This window comes from Microcaecilia unicolor, chromosome 3, assembly GCF_901765095.1.
Source record: "Microcaecilia unicolor chromosome 3, aMicUni1.1, whole genome shotgun sequence".
NCBI classification, from domain to species: domain Eukaryota; kingdom Metazoa; phylum Chordata; class Amphibia; order Gymnophiona; family Siphonopidae; genus Microcaecilia; species Microcaecilia unicolor.
Genome location: NC_044033.1, coordinates 247,759,216 through 247,776,094, shown reverse-complemented (window position 1 = coordinate 247,776,094; position 16,879 = coordinate 247,759,216). Strand labels below are relative to the sequence as shown.

At 42.9% G+C, this 16,879-nt stretch overlaps 1 long non-coding RNA gene across 1 annotated transcript in view; it reads left to right on the top strand.

Moving 5' to 3' along the window:
* The first annotated feature begins 364 nt into the window (after nt 1-364).
* LOC115466445 overlaps nt 365-16,879 on the top strand; it is a 28,547-nt gene continuing 12,032 nt past the window's right edge. Inside the window, exon 1 of the long non-coding RNA XR_003941554.1 lies at nt 365-677. This is a non-coding gene — a long non-coding RNA (uncharacterized LOC115466445). The remainder of the gene's footprint in view (nt 678-16,879) is intronic.

Below are 16,879 nucleotides of genomic sequence, written 5' to 3'. Positions count from 1 at the left end.
GGGCTAGATGGACATCGATCTGACCCAGAATGGCTATTCTTATGTTTTTATGACTGTGTTACACTTAGATATTTAGTGCTGGGCTGTACCCAGATACCAGCACCAAATATCCAGGTACTGTAGAAGGCATGCAAAGGATTAACACCAGGGCTTAGGCTGTTCTTGGAGACATAGTGCTTTATAGGTACTGTAGTGTGGAGGCTAGGTTTGGTGACTGGAGGAGGGGTGTTGGAAGGCGGACTGGGTGGTTGAATATTCGTTTTGGTGTGGGGGATGTGATAATCTTGGGGAAATAGTCCCTCTCCTGTTAAATTCAGCAGTTCCTGTCTTTCTGCAGAAGCTCTGACACAAGCTACAGCACATCAGTATGTGTTATCTCTGTTTAACATAACTTTCTGAACCAGCTGAGATCCCCTCCCTGACTGGGCAGGTCTGTCAGTGCCTCTAACCAAATTCAGTCCAGCAGACAGGAGGCATGTGAGAGAGACAGGCACACACAACCAGAGGGGGGTAGGAGAAGAAAGAGAAAGGGGGACAGAGAGATACATGCAAGGTCAGACAGTTGGACACACCATGTCTGACAACCCAAGCGAAGGGCCGACAGAGGCCAGCAAAGGACATGGCTCAACAGGGGCAGAGACCCCGTGTGCAGAAATGAAGGCAGCCATGGAGAAATGGTGAGTGATTCCCCCATCTCCTTCTAAATATGCTGACACAATAGTGAGGAGAAGGGAACGGGCTCTTTTGGGTCAGAGGAACCAGCCATGAATGAAAAGTGACTGGTGGCTATGAGGGTCCATGGAACCCCGCCTCTGGGTTAGGCACTAGATGGGCATGCCAGACTATGTGCCCACCACATGCGATGATTGTAAAATAAGTGGAAGGGGAGATTTTATTTATTTATTTATTTGTTTATTTGTTGCATTTGTATCCCACATTTTCCCACCTCTTTGCAGGCTCAATGTGACTTACAATACATCATGAGTAGTGGAAATACATGAGAAAGTATACATTTAGTGATAACAGAAGGATTTTGGGTAACATGATAATGATAGAACACGATAGTATTTTAACAAGCAAACATAATAAGAAATATATAAGAATTATATAAGAAAATATACATTTAGTAATAGCAAAAGGATCTTGGGTAGCATGATAATGAAAAAACAGGTTAATATTTTGGCAAGTAGATATTGTGGAGGTAGTTCTGGATATGTGTACAGGAGTTCATATTTGTTGATCATTGTTGTATGCCTTGTTAAAGAGATGAGTCTTCAGTAGAATTCGGAAGTTAGCTAGTTCATAGATCATTTTTAAATTGCGCAGCAGCGCATTCCAGAATTGTGTGCTCAGGTAGGAATAGGTTGACGCATGCGTTAGTTTGTATTTGAGACCTTTACAGTTTGGAAAGTGAAGATTAAAGAATGTGCGGGATGATTTTTTAGCATTCCTGGGTGGTAGGTCTATCAGGTCTGACATGTAGGCTGGTGCGTCTCCGTGAATAATTTTATGAACTAGGGTGCATATTTTGAATGTAATACGTTCTTTGAGTGGGAGCCAGTGCATCTTTTTTCGTAGGGGTTTAGCGCTTTCGTATTTTGTTTTACTGAATATGAGTCTATCTGCAGTGTTCTGAGCTGTCTGAAATTTCTTGATTATTTGCTCTTTGCAGCCAGCGTAGAGTGCATTGCAGTAATCTAGGTGGCTGAGTACCAGTGATTGTACCAGGTTGCGGAAGACGGTTCTTGGGAAGAAAGGTCTTACTCTTTTTAATTTCCACATTGAATGGAACATCTTCTTGGTTGTGTTTTTCACGTGACTCTCAAGTGTTAGGTGTCGATCGATGGTAATTCCAAGAATTTTTAGGGTGTCCGAAATTGGAAGATTCAGTTTTGGTGTGTCAATGGTGGTGAATTTGTTCGTATTGTGTTGTGAGGTGAGTATTAGGCATTGGGTTTTTTCTGCATTGAGTTTCAGCTTGAATGCATCCGCCCATGTGTGCATGATATGTAGGCTTTGGTTGATGTAATTGGAAATTTCCTTTAGATCTTGTTTAAATGGAATGTAAATCGTTACGTCGTCTGCGTATACGTATGGGTTAAGGTTCTGGTTTGATAGTAGTTTCGCCAAGGGTATCATCATTAAGTTGAATAGAGTCGGTGAGAGGGGGGATCCCTGTGCAACTCCGCATTCAGGTATCCATGTAGCTGATGTAGTCGAATTAGATGTCACTTGCTATGATCGTGTGGTTAGGAACCCTTTGAACCAGTTGAGAACATTTCCTCCAATTCCGAAATACTCGAGTATATGTAATAGTATTCCATGATCAACCATATCAAAGGCACTAGACATGTCAAATTGTAGCAGTAGTATGTTCTTGCCAGTTGCAATCGTTTGTTTAAATTTATTAATGAGAGTAACTAGTACTGTTTCCGTGCTGTGGTTAGACCGAAATCCTGACTGGGAGTCGTGTAGTATTGAGAATTTGTTTAAGTAGATTGTGAGTTGTTTGGTTACCATCCCTTCCATTAGTTTGGTTATTAAGGGTATGGATGCTACTGGTCTGTAGTTGGTTAGTTCACTGTACAAGCACAGGTAGTATTGAAGGGGAGAGCAGGAGCTGCCAGTAGTCCATTAACATTAGGATCAAGAGCACACATTATATTTGGGTGTCTATGGTTATAATCTCAGAATCTCCACCACTAGCCTCTTCCCGTGGTGCCTATATATTTTTTTGTTACATTTGTACCCCGTGCTTTCCCACTCATGGCAGGCTCAATGAGGCTTACATGGGGCAATGGAGGGTTAAGTCACTTGCCCAGAGTCACAAGGAGCTGCCTGTGCCTGAAGTGGGAATCAAACTCAGTTTCTCAGTTCCCCAGGACCAAAGTCCACCACCCTAACCACTAGGCCACTCCTCCTCGAATATCTGGCATTCATTTACAGAATTACCTCCGCAGCAGGGGCGTAGCCAGACACCGAATTTTGGGTGGGCCTGGGCCCAAGATGGGTGGGCAAAAGAACATTGAGCCTGCAAATAGGTGGGGAAACGTGGGATATAAATGTAACAAATAAACTAACTAAATAAAAATAAATAAATACAAACTCTACCCTGTCCCACAAGTGATTTGGTCTCTCCCTTTCTTGCCTGCATGCCATATGGTCTCTCAAACATTTCCCCTCCCCCGCATACCTTTTAAGTAGCAGATCTTCGCCTGCAGCGAGCAGCGACAGATACGTACTATTCACACCAACCCCACAGCTTTCCCTCTGATGCAGCTTCCTATTTCTGCATAGGCAGGAATACATCAGAGGGAAGGCTGTGGGGCCGATGCGAGCAGTACGTATCTGTCACTGTCTGCTGCAGGCGAAGATCTGCTATTTACAAGGAATGCAAGAGGGACAGTTGTTGTGAGTTCTCAGCTGGTGGGGCTTGGGGATCCCTGCCAGCCACATCCATGCATGTGCTGCTACTGGGTGGGCCTGAGCCCAAAGTGGGCGGGCCTGGGCCCACCCGGGCCCACCCTTGGCTACGCCACTGCTCCGCAGTCCATGAAAACAGTAGAAAGGCATTGATGTCCTTTGGTCTCCTTTGGGGTTTGCTGCCACTTCTGCTGTCTTGCACCTCTCTGCTTCTTTTGTCCTCCATTGGATAGGTTTTGCTCCCTCTCTGCTCCTCAGGAAGTTCCTCTTTGTTGGTGGAGCTGTTGGCATCTTCTGATCTTCCCCTTCCTTATTCCTTGTGTTTGTACTGGGTCAGAGGGGGTAGTGTAGCCAGAACCAAGAGTTTGAGAGGCCAACAGTGCACATGGTGGGCACTAGGCACCCCACTCCTCTTCTCTTCCCTCCCTCCATCCCTCTGCCCCTTCCTAAATTAAAACTAACAACATCTTAGCTAGTGGGAATGCCCAATCCCAACCAGCTCTAGAAATCCAGAGCCCGCCTAATCACCTAAACTCTGGCTATCAGTGGCTCAAAGTGCTGCTGCTGATAGGGGCACTGTGAGCATGCCGAGTCCTTGTGCATGAACTGAGTGTGTGCATGCAGTTAGCATGCTCATAGTACCAGCAGCGGTGGTGGCACTTTGAGCCGCTGACAGCCGTGGTTTAGTGATCAAGCAGGCTCTGGATTTCTACAGTTGGCAGAGATTGGGGATCCCCATAAGGTTGCCAACTGGTTCCAGATCCATATGGCAGGGTTAATCCAGTTTAAGGTTTACCCCATTGCATTCAGGAACTTCTAGTCTTGCTTTTCTTAGGGAATCCAGTTTGGAAATGTATTTATTTATTTGTTACATTTATATCCCACATTTTCCCACCTGTTTGTAGGCTCAATGTGGCTTACATAAGTACCGGAGAGGCATTACAGACTCCGGTGTAAACAAACACAAAGTGATGTTGTGGTAAAATAAAGTTCATGTGGCCCAGCCACACTAGGGAATCGTACAATGGAAGAGTTGTGTTATGTCCATTACGTTCTTTAGTTTTGTTATGTTGCAGAGATCAGGCATTTATGTTGGATCGGTAGGGTATGCCTTTTTAAACAGGTTAGTTTTTAATGTTTTCCGGAAGTTTAGGTGGTCATACATGGTTTTCAAGGCTTTTGGTAATGCGTTCCACAATTGTGTGCTTAAGTAGGAGAAACTGGATGTGTAAGTTGATTTATATTTGAGTCCTTTGCAGCTTGGGTAGTGCAGATTTAGGTACGTTCGTATTGATTCGGATGTGTTTCTAGTTGATAGGTCGATCAAGTCTGTCATGTATCCCAGAGCTTCACCGTAGATAATTTTGTGAACTAGAGTGCAGATTTTGAAAGCAATGCATTCTTTGATTGGGAGCCAGTGTAGTTTTTTGCGAAGGGGTTTTGCATTTTCAAATTGTGTTTTTCTGAAGATAAGCCTAGCTGCCTTGTTTTGAGTGGTCTGGAGTTTCTTTAAGGTTTGTTCTTTGCATCCCGCATAAATTCCATTGCAGTAGTCTACATGGCTTAGTACCATTGATTGTATCAGGTTGCGAAATGTTCCCCTTGGGAAGAATTGTTTCACGCGTTTGAGTTTCCACATTGAGTGGAACATTTTCTTTGTTGTGGATGTCACTTGGCTCTCTAGTGTTAAGTTACGGTCCATTGTAACACCGAGGATTTTCAGGCTGTCTGAGATAGGGAGGGTGTAATCTAGGGTGTTGATAATTGTGGGGTTATCCACGCTGTGTAGGGATGAGAGGATGCGACAGTGTGTTTTTTCTTTGTTTAGTTTTAGTTGAAATGCATTTGCCCAAGAGAACTACAGGTCCCTGCATGCAACAGGGTAAAACATTCTGGACTGGAATTACCCTGTTGGGTAAATCTAGAGCCATCTGACAACCCTAGATCCATGCCAGCTACAGAAAGGAGCACCTGGTTGCTCAGTAGGCCTGAAGCAAAGATGGATGGGTCCAAGCCAGCCCAGGTAGGGTTACCATATGGCTCCAGAAAAAGGGGGACAGATTGAGCCAGTCTGGGTTTTTCTTCCATTGCTTTCAATGGAAGCAAAACTCGGACTGAATCAATGTGTCCTCCTTTTTCTGGAGTCATATGGTAACCCTAAGCCCAGGCCCATCCATGGCTACACCCCTGGGTAGAGATAAACCCTGACCTCTCTGTAAACCCTGACCTCTCCTCCTTGCTCTTTCTCTTTCCTGTCTATGCAGTTGCTCTGTACTTAGGGGATCCCCATCTCCCCTTTTGGGGATGATTCTCCTCTCTTCTCACCATATGATCCACCTCTCTGGACTAGGCAGGCAGGATGGCCCCAGGACTTGGGTCCTACCTCCAATAAATACAGATATCCAGTCTGCAGTCCTTCTCCCCATGTTGGATGTGGAATTACTAGCATCTTTATTCTCCTTACTCCTCTTGGAGATGGGATCATCCCCTATGAGCCCCTCATTTAGAAAAGGTGCAGAGAAGGGCGATGAAAATGATAAAGGGGATGGGACGACGTCCCTTTGAGGAAAGGCTAAAGTGGCTAGGGCTCTTCAACTTGGAGAAGAGACAGCTGAGAGGAAATATTATAGAGGTCTATAAAATACTGAGTGGAGTGGAACGAGTGAATGTGAATTGCTTATTTACACTTTCCAAAAATAGTAGGACTAGGGACATGCAAAGAAGTTACTAAGTAGTAAATTTTAAATGAATCGGAGAAAATATTTCCTCACTCAGCGTGTAATTAAACTCTGCAGTTCGTTGCCAGAGAATGTGGTAAAAGCAGTTAGCTTAGCAGGGTTTAAAAAAGGTTTGGCTAATTTCCTAAAAGAAAACTCCATAAGCCATTATTAAGGTGGACGGGAAAATCCACTGCTTATTTCTAGGATAACCTTCAATTTATGTAAAACAAAATGCTGATCTATCGCAAAAAAGCAATTGCTTGAAAACCTATGATAGTCAGAAGTTCATGTCCATGTGATGCAATACAAACTCAATTTTGATCTGAGGGGGAAGAAACAAGTCTCATAGAATCTTTAAGGGAGAGGAAGAGATGGTAGATGGTATGGATAGGCAGACATGATAGGCCACATGGTTTTTTTCTGCAATCATTTTCTATTTCTCCATTTCTCTTCTTTAAGTTTGTCTGGTTCAAAGCTGTTGTTTTGCTTTCACAACAACTGTTCATTGCTGCCCTCCAGAAGCTGCTGGTCTGGGCAACTGCCTAGTTTGCCGAATGATTGGGCCAGCCCTGGGATCAAGATGCAAGAATAGGTCTTATTAAGGAAAGCAGCTCAGTATAACCTGCGAAGTGGAGAGGAAGCAGAAAGCCTCATTTTCTCACTCGCTGCAGTTACTTCCAAGGTTTGGCCATGAACTCTATGGTGAGAATACCATGTCACCCCTACCCAAAAGGCTGATGAGGTCTATGATTCTCCCTGTTGCATTTGGGGATTTGGTGTTCTGATTTTCACATTGCAGTGCCCAGCAGGAGCAGAGAAACACGTCTCTGCATGTCATGGGATAAATCCAGGACGAGATTTGCTCTCCAAGGAGCTTTGTGGTGAGGTGGCATCAGAAAGGATTTACTGAGTTTATAACTTCTTTTTCCAGTATTCAAAGCTAGGACCAATTTAAACAATTTGCAGATAATCAATAAGGAAGAACAAACATTTTAAAAGAATTAACACATAAAAAATATAAATCTTACAAACCAAGTACAAAAAACAAAACAAAACCCCAAAACAAAAAAAAAGTGCAAACATCCTAGGTAAAATCTAAGATGGGGGAAACTACAAGTCCCAGCATGCAATGAGAGAAAAAACAGAACTGGCTGGGCCTGTTCCTGATGGCCTGGAGTTATGTGTGGCAACCCAGAGTAGATTTTGGCTTTGTGGGTGGATATGACCCCATCCCCTGTAAACCACAAGAAACACCTAGTCATCCAAAAATCAAAACAATTATACAGAACAGCTTTTCAATCAATGTTCATTTTTCATGAGGCATAAATAAATTTGCAGTCAGCCATTCTCGTTAAGTACAAGGTATCGCCAGATAAAATAGGGGAAAAAACGGACTATTTCTCTTACACTATTCAATCCCAAAAACTTCACATCTTTGCCTGACATCTTGCCAAATAATTATATCAAGATCCCAGCCAACAAAAGGGTAGGAAATCACACCCAGATGCTTTGAGAAAATGAAACTTAGAATTCTTTGTTGCTCCCCACACGAATGAAAAATTGTTTCTGTGTGCACCAGGGACAATGTGGAGAAGCAGAACGGAGCTTTCCTAACTCTTCCACTGAAAAACCATCAGAAAGGGAAGCTGACGGTGCTCAGGAGGGGAATATATCTTAAACAGCGAAGAGAAAGCATTAGCAGGAGGGAAAATCCACCTCCCCACCCCGCCCTGCACTAGCACCATGACTGCCCAAGAAGAAATCGCATGCATTAAATGGATTCTGGTGGTCTTTAATGTTCTCCTGTGGCTCTGTGGGATGGTGCTTCTGCTGTTTGGCTGTTGGTTGTGGATCAGTAGTGGTCAGCTGTGGTTCTGGGAGCATGAGTTAAGCAAAACCACCTTCTACAGTACTGTCTACACCCTGATAGGGACTGGTGTATTCATGGTGGTCCTAGGGGCCCTGGGATCCTATGGTGCATGTCAAGATTCACTGGACTTACTGGACAAGTATATTTACTGCCTCCTGGTCGCTGTGTTTGTTGAAGGATATGTGTTACTCGACTTCTTTGACAACCCTAAATGGACAATCACCATGCTGCAGGATCTCTATGGTTACATCTATGCCATATTTCTACAGACTGGAAAGGCACCTCTTAAACAGACCCTGATGGTGTTGCACGATGTGTTGGATTGTTGTGGTGTGACAGGAGTCCTGGACCAGCTTGTCACCGACACCTGCCCCTACCGGTCAGGACTGGGTGTTTTCAAGCTCCAACCCTGCCCACCTGCCATCATGACCACAATTATGATGCATTTTCATGCCATCAAGTTAGCTTACTTTGGGCTATATGTACTGACATTTCTCACCTTGGCTTTCACTGGAACGCTCCAATCTAGAATCCTCAGCAGCAGAGGCATAAGAAGCAGCTAAAGGACTGCATCATTCCCATCATCTAAATTTCCACATCCCAGTGGCGAGATCATCCCACTGTTCATCCAGTCTCCATCTGGGATAGTTCATGCAGGTGTAATAGTGATTCAAACATCTTCTTTTTTTTTTTTTTTTTAAATCAAATTGAAACTAGATTCAGCAAATGACTTTGGCTACTGCAAGGAACCCACACATCACATGACACTTCCCAGTTGAGGCGTTCCACCAGGTTTCAAGCTTTACCATCTGCATAACCCTTAGGGTTCTAGATCACAAGCCGTCTGCCCTCTCATCCTTCTTTAGCATACTGTAACCTTCCCGCTATAATTTTGTGTTGTCCTGGTCAACACAACCATGGCAAGCTTGACTTTTCACTTCTGTGGTTTCTTCCAGTAGCCTGATCAGCTGACTAAGAAAACAATTCTATAACAAGGCACCAGAATCTTTGCGCAATGTACGTGCATTAATGTTGAGAAAAAATAATGCCAATACATATGTTTGCTAAGCGCTATTCCGAAAGCTTGTGAGTACATGACGTCACGTGTAAGTGCAAGGTGGCTGTAGACAGGGGTGGGCCATGGGCCGGATGACAAATTATGGTGCCCTTCTTTTAAACGGTGGTATGCACTAATGCGTGCTTACTGCACACTAAAAGGCATGGAATCTGCATACGCTACCCACACGCTACAAAATAGGTTTTATTTTTTAGCGCAGGAGCGTGTTTGGAGGTGGAGAGTAGGTGTGCTCTGTCCTAATTGGATAGTATGGGTACACTGCTGTGCACCACCCAATTAGTGCAGCATCAGTGTGGGAGCCTTTGAGGGGCGTTTTCGAAAGAAACGTCCAAGTTGCGATTTGGACGTCTTTGCAAAACATTAAAATCCAGGGGCCGGGAAACCTGTATTTTCGAAAAAAGATGGATGTCCATCTTTCGTTTTGAAAATACCATCAGAGACGTCCAAATTCTTAAATTTGGAGGTCCTTGGATCTGGACGTTTCTGACTTTCAGCGATTTTCAAAACCAAAGACGTCCATGTCAAAAACGTCCAAATACAAGCCATTTGGACATGGGAGGAGCCAGCATTTGTAGTGCACTGGTCCCCCTGACTTGCCATGACATCAACCGGACACCTAGGGGGCACTGCAATGGACTTCATAAATTGCTCCCAGGAACATAACTCCCTTACCTTGTGTGCTGAGCCCACCAACCCCCCCCCCAAAACCCAATACCCACAACTGTACACCACTACCATAGCCCTTATGGGTGAAGGGGGGCACCTATATATGGGTACAGTGGGTTTGTGGTGGGTTTTGGAGAGCTTGCTGTTCAGATAGTGGGGATATGGGCCTGGGTCCGCCTGTCTGAAGTGCACTGCAGTACCCACTAAAACTGCTCCTGGGACCTGCATGCGCTGTCATGGACTTGAGTATGACATCTGAGACTGGCATAGAGGCTGGCACGAAATATTTTTAAAGATGTTTTTTGACGGTGGGAGGGGTTTAGTGACCACTGGGGGAGTAACGGGAGGTCATACCCGATTCCCTCCGATGGTCATCTGGTCACTTCGGGCACCTTTTTGTGTCTTATTCGTAATAAAAACACGTCCAGGTGAAAACGTCCAAGTGTTCGTCATGGACGTCCTTGCTTTTTTCGATTATGGGTCAAAGACGTCCAAGTGTTAGGCACGCCCAAGTCCCTACTACTACTACTTAACATTTCTAGAGCGCTACTAGTGTTACGCAGCGCTGTACAAATTGACAAAGAAGGACAGTCCCTGCTCAAAGGAGCTTACAATCTAAAGGATGAAATGTCAAGTTGGGCAGTCTAGATTTCCTGAGTAGAGGTGTAGTGGTTAGGTGCCAAAGGCGACATTGAAGAGGTGGGCTTTGAGCAATGATTTGAAGATGGGCAGGGAGGGGGCCTGGCGTATGGGCTCAGGGAGTTTGTTCCACACATGGGGTGAGGCGAGGCAGAAAGGGCGGAGCCTGGAGTTGGCGGTGATGGAGAAGGGTACTGAAAGGAGGGATTTGTCTTGAGAGCGGAGGTTACGGGTAGGAGCGTAAGGGGAGATGAGGGTAGAGAGGTAAGGAGGGGCTGCAGATCGAGTGCATTTGTAGGTTAGTAGGAGAAGTCCCGCCTTCGCTATGCCTCCAACACGGCCCCTTGAAATTTGGACGTCCTTGCGACGGACTGCAGTTGGAGATGTCCAAAATCGGGTTTTGATTATACCAATTTGGACGTCTCTGGGAGAAGGTCGTCCATCTTCCGTTTTATATCGAAAGATGGACGTCCTTCTCTTTCAAAAATGAGCCTGTTTATCACCCAGTAAATAGATGGCGGTAAGAGTTCATGTGCTAATGGGAAATTAGCATGTGGCCATTAATAAAAAAAGAGTTGGCAGCCATTTTACAGCTGTGCCAAAAGTTGACCTCAGCCCGCGGGAAGACCATGCACTAAAAAGAATGCAGGACACTTTTTAACACGGCTTAGTAAAATGGCCCCTATATTTGTTACCTACAGAATACTGTATGTTGTGTTTGCCATTGCTGCACCTATGCAGTATCTGTTACACTGGCCAATGACATAAATATATGATATGCCGATGGTGGGTTATATTAGTATTTGATAGCAGCATTATAGAATTAGCTCTCAGTGCACGCCATCAGGGCACCTGACACATGGCACCCGTTACAGGATTGCACTAATGGTGTCCCTGAACAAGCTGCCACTCCCATTTTTTTCATCTGTTAAGAGCCCTGTAGTGTTTCACGTTGATATATTACTTGTTGGGGTTTTTTTTTACTGTTTGTTTGTTTTTGGAGAGTTTAAAAGTCCCAGAGCTGCAAAGCTTAGGGTGTTGTCAGCAAATCAGAATCCAGTTATCTGAGATTTCACTGTGCTTTGATATCTTGGGTTTTTTTGGTCAATTCCCTCAGAACTAATTACTGGTGGGGTGTCCTTTGTTTTAATTATGGCCAGGCAGTACCCAGATAATAGCACTGACTCTGGGTGTTGCTGCTGCCCAGATATCTAGCTATAAATATCAATTCCTACTGTTTGTTTTTAGGTTCTGTTTTTATGTACTGGTTATGTGTTTGATATGTTTTATTTTATGTACAGTACTTTATATTACTTTGTGTTCTTATAAACCACCTTGTATTCCTTGCTGGATGAACGTGCAGACTAGAAGCTCTTTTTAATTAAAGTGTACATGTCTTAGAGCAGACTCAAATAAATGTGTACCAGCGATTCTGAGGCTGCAATTGTCAGTGTTTTATTTAAACGCCAGCTGCTATGGGCTTTTTATACCCATATTATTCAGCGCCAGAGCTTACCTGGATTCAGCACTGACTATCTAGCTATGTTCAGCCACCCGGCACTTATACCGGTTATCATTCAATATTCATCTCTGTGCCTGGATAAGCACCTAGATAAGGTCTTGCAGTCCCAACTTTATACGGGCACTTACCCATTTAACAGGCTAAGGAGGGGCTGCCGTTAAGACATGTTATATTACTGATAACCCCCGTTAATTGTAACTAGGTCTCATTGCATAAAATGGGATCTGTGCTAAAATAGCATGAACCACAATACAAATAATGGTTTACTTTCAATAACTGGTTGTACCTAATTGAACATACAAAAATATAACAACCGTTTGTAATGCAAAAAATATATTTTTTTAATTTATCAAAATATACAATAATAATTCCTTCTTAATTTTCACACTGTTGTGCAATCAATCGTCTACATCCCAAAAGCATTCATTCTCATTCATACAACTCATACATTCCAATGTAAACTCAAAAAGGTATAACAGGACTTTTATCTGAATACATATCAATACTAATCTGTGTAGTCATAATCATCAGCATCATCAAAGTCTTGTTTTATTAATCTTCAATGAAATATTCTTTCACTTCTGTTTCCAAACATCAGATCAGCACAAAGTCTATGGCACAAGCTCCAGTCTCAGAATTCTCCTACCGGAGTGATGTACTCTTAACTCACAAATCCTTAATTGTGCCAAAGTTTAGTCATCAACACCCATACGGGCAAGGACTCCAGTTGTCACTTTTCAGATCAAGTCAACTGTTAACTTGTAAATGATGAATTCCCTCTCGGGTTCATTTTTCAATAGGAAATCAAATAGCCACATTAGGACCCGACATGATCATGGGACCTGCATAGTGCTGTGATGGAGCTAGGTATGACATTTGAGGCTGGCATAGAGGCTGGCAAAAAAATATTTTTCTTTTCTTTTTTTTGGGTGGGAGGGGGTTGGTGACCACTGGGGGAGTAAGGGGAGGTGATACCCTCCGGTGGTCAGTTGGGGCACCTTTTTGAAGCATATATAAGTTGGAGTTTAGTGTGGTGTAATCCTGAAAAAAAGGGACCAGGTGAAGCCGGTGAAATGCTCATCAAGGCCGGCTTTCTTTTTTCCATTATTGGGCGAAGCCGGCCATCTCGTACCATGCCCCTGTCCCGCCTTAGCTACCCTACCGACACGCCCCCTTGAAGTTTGGTCGGCTCCGCAACGGAAAGCAGTTGGCGCCGGCCAAAATCGGCTTTCGATTATACTGATTTGGCCGGGTTCAGGAGATCGCCGGCCATCTCCCGATTTGTGTCGGAAGATGGCTGGCGATCTCCTTCGAAAATAAGCTGGATAGTGTCCAATACAATCTATGGTTTTACTGTGTTGCAGAGTTGAGACATCTAAGTTATGTCGGTGGGGAATGCTTTTCTGAATAAGTAGGTCTTTAATGATCTCCTAAAGTTTAGATGGTCATAGATTGTTTTCACAGTCTTTGGCAGTGCATTCCACAATTTTGTGCCTATGTAGGAGAAGTTGGATGCATAGGTTAATTTGTATCTGAGTCCTTTGCAGCTTGGGTAGTGGAGATTCAAGTAGGTATGTGACGCTCTGGGTTTGTTTCTGGTTGGGAGATCGATCAGGTCGACCATATATCCTGGGTCTTCACCGTAGATAATCTTGTGGACCAAGGTGCTGATTTTGAAGGTGATACGTTCCTTGATTGGGAGCCAGTGCAGTTTTTAAAATAAAATAAAAACAGATTTTTGAGCCCAGGATGTTAACTTTTGTGAACTGATATCAAAGGATCCTGATCATTTGATAAGCTGATGTCACTTCCTGAAAACACGTTCTCCCATAAGGTGTACATTCCTTTGCAGTATTTTTGCCAAAGATCCTTTGAGGGCAATTCTCAACGTATTTTTACCAATATAAAATGGGCTTCTGTAAATTGCCCAGTTCTATGCAGGAAAAAGGATGATTCCCAGGAGACAAGGAAATCCAACATGAATCATGTTTCGCCGACTAGCAGCTGTATCAAGGAAACACCCCCTAAGTTTAATGCCTAGCCATACATGCTGACAAAATCTTCACCATCCTCATGTCGGATTGAAGAGACCCTCCGTAGCCGAAACCACTACAAAGCTAAGTTGATTGGCATAAAGTTATAATAATTGTTATTTTTGAATGGTGAAGATTTGAAAGAAGGAAGATCCTTCCACTATGAACAATATAAATAATGGTTTAAATGCATAAATAATTAATAAGAACCAGTGACGACACTGGACGATTTGATATAGCATCAAAATGTAACAGCCGTTCAATCCCCACACTGAGATCCGCAAAACAAATAGTTTGCTGTTTCATTCCAGCCACAGCACAAGGACAATCATTGTTACCCCATTGTTTACCTATAATCATATCGGATTACATTTAAGATCTTAATCTTGGCTATAAAGGTTTCTACAAAGGAATCCCATGTTATTTTTCTTTTTTTCAAAAGTATCTTATTGAATTTTCTTAATTTTAAGCATGTTTATTCATGTTTATTTGATTTATTATATCGCTTATATTGTTTCCAGTTATATGGATCTTGTATTATTTGCTGGATGTATTTTTTATGCATGTTATTTGCTGAATTATATTGCTTATGACCTATTGGAATAGGTGATTAACAAAAGCTTGGGTTAGATTAGATTAGATTTATTGATTCCCAGCTAAGGCACTGCAACCCCAGTCCCCAAACTGTTTATCAGTATGAAGATGATCAGTTTTTATTCTATTTATTTACTTAAAAATCTTATTACTGGAGTACTTGTAAGTAATTTTGTGTTTGATTTCATACTCTAGTTCTCCTTTTTTGTGGATATTGTTCAATATAAGCTTTATAAAACAGTCACAATTTTATAACAAATTACTTTCTTATGCATTATCCTACACTGTTTATTGTAAGCCACATTGAACTCAAACTTGTTTGGGATAATGTGGGATATAAATGTCACAGATAAATAAATAAATAACAAATCCTCCACAAGACAGGAAGCCATTGCAACTGCATTAATATAGGTGAAATATGTTTATACCTAAAAACACCAACATTTCCAGTTGTATTCTGTGTGACCTGCAATGCTCTACGCAGGTCACCTGGAGCTATGCATGGCAAACTGGAGTAAAATTTGGCTTTGTGAGTGATTATAACCCCCCCCCCCCCCCCCCCCGGGTATAATCACAAGAAACACCTCATCATAAAAGAATAACAACAATAATGCAAAACAGCTTTTCAACATGCTCGTTTGGTACAAGGCACCACTGGATAAAAGGGGAAAGAAAACAGACTGTTTCTTATGATTCAATCCAAAAAACTTCATTTGTCTCTGCCAAATCAGAATCCAGCCAACAAAAGGGCAGGAAGTTACTCCCAGATGCTTTGAGAAAATGAAAGTTAGAATTTTCTGTTTCTCCAGATTACAGAAAAGAAACATTTCTGTGTGCACCAGGGCCAAGGAGGTTGAGAATAGGAAACAGTTGAAGCCATTTAATTTAGTCTATGTTTCCCCTTCCCCATGCAGCAGTACACTCAAAACAAAGCATCCACGTTGTCGTTCTTTATTGTTGGTAGCATTTTTATTTAATCTCACTTATATTTTCAAACATGGCGGCTTGTTCAGCATATGGCTGTACGAAGAGGAAGTATAATAACGGAATAACTTTTCATATAATAAAACAGAGACTTATACAACGGCACTATCACCTCCAGGAAAAAGGAGGTGATAGTGCCATTGTATAAATCTCTGGTCAGGCCTCATTTGGAGTACTGTGTGCAGTTCTGGAGACCACACCTACGGAAAGATATAAACAGGATGGAGTCGGTCCAGAGGGCGGCTACGAAATTAGTAAGCGGTCTTGAATGCAAAAATTATAGGGACAGGCTTATGAACCTCAACATGTATACATATATGCAGACGATGTCACAATCTACATCCCGTTCAAACATGATCTAAACGAAATCACCAACGAGATCAACCAAAGCCTCCGAATCATGTACTCCTGGGCAGATTCATTCCAGCTAAAACTCAATGCAGAAAAAACTCAATGCCTAGTACTCACTTCCCAATACAACACAACCAACTACTCCACCATAACCACACCATACTGCATTCTTCCCATTTCAGAAAATCTGAAGATGCTTGGAGTCACCATTGATCGAAACCTCACACTCGATACCCACGTGAAGAACACGACGAAAAAGATGTTCTACTTGATGTGGAAACTCAAAAGAGTAAAACCTTTCTTCCGAGAAACATTTTCCGCACCCTGGTACAGTCAATGGTAATAAGTCATCTGGACTAATGTAACACTTTGCACGCTGGCTGCAAAGAACAGACTATTAAAAAACTCCAAACAGCCCAGAATACCGCAGCCAGACTCATATTTGGAAAAAACAAATACGAAAGTGTGAAACCCTTAAGAGAGAAACTTCACTGGCTCCCACTCAAGGAACACATTGAGTTCAAGATCTGCATGACCGTACACAAAATCATTCACGCAGATGCCCCACTCTACATGTTAAACCTAGTGGACCTACTGCCCAGAAACGCCAAAAGATCAGCCCGCAAATTCCTCAATCTGAACTTCCCCAGCTGTAAAGGACTTAAATATAAGCAGGCATACACCACTACCTTCTCAAACAGAAGTACACAGCTATGGAACGCACTACCCACAGCCCTGAAAACCATGGACAATCTAATCAACTTTCGCAAATCTTTGAAAACACATCTCTTCAACAAAGCCTACAAAAAGAACCCTTAATGACACAAATCACCACCCAACCCACCCAAGTATCAAAATACACCTCTTACACCACCCTATCTAACACCTCCTTCTCTAATCCCTCATACATCTTCTGCTTACTACCGATTGTATCTAAGATCCAGTCATGACTATGTCATAACAACACTCTGTAAGCCACAATGAGCCTGCAAATAGGTG